The 4,594-nt window shown below is 41.1% G+C and overlaps 1 pseudogene; it reads right to left on the bottom strand.

Moving 5' to 3' along the window:
* Positions 1 to 1,566: 1,566 nt before the first annotated feature.
* LOC147460777 (splicing factor U2af small subunit A-like) lies at positions 1,567 to 2,465 on the bottom strand (annotated as a pseudogene).
* Between the last annotated feature and the right edge of the window lie 2,129 nt (positions 2,466 to 4,594).

Below are 4,594 nucleotides of genomic sequence, written 5' to 3'. Positions count from 1 at the left end.
TTTGTAGTCTGAAAGGGTTTTCAAAAGTGAATCAGTAGTAGATATAATGCACTACATAATGAAAAATCTTTCTCAAACATCACAACTTATCCATATCTTGCATATCAAACTGACATATTATCATCCAAGTGATTCTACCTTCCTCATTACCATCCAAGACCCTTTCTCTCCTAGATAAGGTTGGAGTATCCAATTTACCTATTATCATTTTTATGGTTCTACCTTCCTCATTACAATCCAAGCCCCTTTCTCTTATAGGTCAGGTTGGAGTAGCTACTATTGAAGGGAGGGAGAGGCAACTCATGGAGTGCCAGCAATGAACCATGTTAGGAGAACTATAGCCAATACCATGCACTCTGGCATGGTTGTAATGTTTTTACTTCATATTGTAATGTTTGGATATCACAAATAATCTTGGGATGAATCATAAAAATGAAATAGACATTGAACATCTAGGAAAAATACATACAAGCATCCCACAAAATGATAAATTCCTTGACAAAATCATGACATAAATATACGACCATTCCCAGACACAAATAACAACAAATTCAAGTAGGCAACAAACCAAACCCCCATTGGAATCAAAACAAAGGTTTGGTGCATCTCAATGCAATTTTGGGAATATCTTGTTGGGATAGGAAATATTAAGTTCAAGATCTTGTTATTCAAAATATCTTTGTTTACTATATGTGAATGCTACATCCTAGCTTGCTTTAGATGTATATAAATATTCTAGCCACTTCTTAGATACCATAATAGATAATAATATCATTTACAAACATGATATGGTGAGTTAGTGCTACTACACAATGCACACTCAAAGACAAACTTTACTACCTCAAAATGTTCAACTTCAATAAGAACTCACAAGGAAAAACCAAGCTTTATTGAAACCCAAAAAGATAAACCATGCAAGAATAATGTGTCAAAATACATTTAACATCCGTCCATTAGGCTTGAGTGACTACATGCTTTGAGCACCATAACAAAAGTGACTATATTTGGGGAGATCCTTTGCTATATTTGAACCTCACAAAAAATGATCATAGATCTTTCTTTGCCGACCCTTGCCAGCATATCCTTTTATAATCTAGTCCCATACACTTCATCTAGAAAAAAAACCTTCCTGTTCACGTGCAAAAGCAACCCACAAGAATTCGCCATCAACTGGGTGTTGGCTACTTGCAGTCAAAGATGCTAGTGCGGGCCTGCTATAGGCTGAGAGCAATTATCTCTCTCTCTCTCTCTCTCTCTCTCTCTCTCTCTCTCTCTCTCTCTCTCTCTCTCTCTCTCTCTCTCTCTCTCTCTCTCTCTCTCTCTCTCTCTCTCTCTTTGGGAAAACTTTTTTTATACTACATTACTTGGTATCCATACATCTTTACATTTCATCCCTTACAATGCATCAATATACCTCTGCATTTGACTTACACCACAATATTCATCCTGCAAGTTAGTAAAGTTTCATTTCATGAAAGCTAAACACCTACTTCTTTCGTTACATTTCATTTGTTGCGCTCTGACCAACAAATAACCTGCAAAAGGCACAACTGCAAGGGGAAACATCTATGGTTTGATCCTGCAAAAGAACATGTTAGCCATGTCAAATGGAGTTGCTTCATGTTCAAGGTTCCACTACTCTATCTTTGCTCTGCGTTCAGTACTCCCTTCCCTGATGGGGCTTTGATCTCTATGCCTTGGTGAACTTGAAGGACTATACCCTCTGATTGAACCTATTGAATATGATCTCTGAACATTAGAATCTCCATATTCATAAGCATACCTTGAATGCCCGTGACTTCCATATCATTCTCGTGTGTTGTAATCTCTCCAGGGATTATAATTCGGTTTGAGGCCTTTTGTAGATTCCAAACATCTTTCTTTTGAGCTTGGTCCCTGCCAATTTCATAACATGCATAAAGTTACAATATCCACCCCAATTACAATTTCATCCAGCTACCGACAAGTAGCCTCTCCAAAATCTATAAGTGGTGAACAATCTACAATAATATTTGGGTGGCCACATAAAGTCGTCCAGTCAATCCTTGGAAAGCAACAGCTTCTAGCTCCTCTTCTTAGAATTGTGCATACACATTTCCAACCATGTGATCGACAAGATTATTACAAATGTGTAAAACTCTCCAGCTTATCAAACTTCCGAAGCTCTTCAAAGATGTCGAGGTAGAGCCTAGAGAAAAGAAGAGTGGGACTAATAGTGGGCTTGTTGTGTAGAGGCAAGCAGCGATCTCCATGCATGCATGCCCCGATCTTTCACTCTATCCTTCACTTGTGCCAATTCATGCTATCCTTCAATTGTGCCAAAAATGGATGCCAAGTTCTCCGTTGGTTGCAAGTGAAAGCTAGGATGAAATCACCACATAAAAGATGCTCATCACGTAATGAATTTCCTCCACCAAGTTCAACAGCTCCAATTTCTGTGTGGAATAATAATCCACATCATCCATTTAGTTGTCATCCTAGTAGGCGCAATGGCCTGCATTCCCATGAATGACATGAACCTTGTAACTGCCTCCACATGTGTATATAACAAACCCATTTGTAGTAATCTATCATCGCCTTGGCTAACGCCTTGCCTCTTGCCTACGCACCTCCGTGCTCTCTTTCTCTCTCTCTCTCTCTTTCTCTCTCTCTCTCTCTCTCTCTCTCTCTCTCTCTCTCTCTCTCTCTCTCTCTCTCTCTCTCTCTCTCTCTCACACAGTTCGTGATGATGGAGATGGGGAGAAGTTCCTCTCCTTGATTCCAACCTCAGAGACCACCCTACACCATGTGGTATTCCTTTTGGTCATGCCTAGCGTTTTGATAGACTCCCACCATGGTTGTAATCGTTGAACAGTTTCTCTTGCTGCATTTTGAAACACTTCATTGGCGTGCAACTTGAGAGAGAGAGACCGACGTGCAACTTGAACTGCAAAAGGCTCCTTCCCAGCCCTATTAAAGTGATGGCAAAAGGCTCCACAGCTCTTATTAGAGAGAGAGAGAGAGACCTCTTTGCCGTCCCTCCACTCTGATCTATCCCATGCCTTGCAACCTTCGTAGGTTAAGGGAGGGTGGAAGTCGACATCACACGACCATGGCATGGCAACAAATCAAGAGGACGAGATTATCGCAATGGACACAACCTATTCAATGGCATTGTAAGGGGCAATGACAAAGCAGGAGCTATATACAACTGAAGAAGCAGTTGCAGCCAGCAATCTTGTTGTCGACAGTGACCCTGATGCAATGAAACTTGTAGACGGACCTCGTGGAGACGAACCTGCTGTGACCAAGATTGACGCCTCCCTTGCAAACGAGGACGAAGCACCATCTGACCCTCTCCGCGCTGCCTCTTATGCATGGAATGCTTCTGCAACACCCAACCTTGCTATGCACACCACGGTGCCCTGCAATTAATATGGACACAATGCGGACGACCATTGAACTTACTGCGCTTTACTCCCGGCTGCCAACACATTCGCTAGTCCTTCCAGGCAAGGAAACCACCCAGAGATGCATTGAAAGAACCTTGAGGTTCCCATCCACTGCAAGACACATATCCTCCGTAGCCATCAGTAGGAGTGGAATGGTGATGGAGGTTCTGGATGTGACGAATAGAGGAGTCCTCCTCTCATTCAAGAGCACGTTGCTCGTCCGCGCGCACACAGACGATCAGTGAGCTCAAGTTTTTTAAAACATTTTATAAAGTATAGTGTCACACGCGCACGGATGGACTGCGTGCTCATCCGCCAACGTGGATTTTTTTAATCAAGTAAATGAGCTCCAATTTTAGAAAAATAAACTATATTGCTAGCAATTTGTACTATTTTCCTGCAAAATTCAAACACATAGTCGGTCCTTTTTCCTAGTCCGTTCTTTTAATGATTACCTTAGCTACAACAAGAAAGTCAAAATGGCACAAAATATTGGATGTAAGAGAGACAACTTGACGATCACAGTTGGGAATACCGAGAATCTTGCAAATAATAATTCAATTGAAAAAAATACACGTGAAAGTCATTGCTCCTAAAATTATTGCCCTTCCTCCACCAATCTCACTTTGGGACACATAGACACAAACACAAACACCACATATTCGTTTTATTGAGGTCCAATGTGTGTGAGCGAGAGACACAAACACACTTTGTGACATAGAAACACAAACACAAACACAAACATCAGTTCTGCTAGGGTCCAATGTGTGTGTGTGTGTGTGTGTGTGTGTGTGTGTGTGTGTGTGTGTGTGTGTGTGTGTGTGTGTGAGAGAGAGAGAGAGAGAGAGAGAGACAGAGAGTGAACCAAGCAAGATTACTTGCACATGATAAACACAAATAGGAGAAATTTTTCATGCAAGATGATAAAGAAAAATTCCTTCGAGACCTATAGAAAGGTAGGTTTATAGCCCTTTCATTACTAAGAGGATCAAATGATTTCACATGTACAAGAATAAAGATTAGCTTGTTTGATAACATTAATTTCCAACAAGTTGAGGTAATGTAATGTACGGTTGGTCGCAATGTAGTAGGAGTGTTGCAAAATGGTCCGCTTGCCTTGCTACGTTTTACAATTGGCTCACGTCCACTTGTGTCTTTGCTTG

Source organism: Adiantum capillus-veneris, chromosome 3 (genome assembly GCF_014529385.1).
Source record: "Adiantum capillus-veneris isolate H3 chromosome 3, ASM1452938v2, whole genome shotgun sequence".
Taxonomy (NCBI): Eukaryota; Viridiplantae; Streptophyta; class Polypodiopsida; order Polypodiales; family Pteridaceae; genus Adiantum; species Adiantum capillus-veneris.
This window is presented reverse-complemented; position numbering and strand designations above follow the sequence as displayed.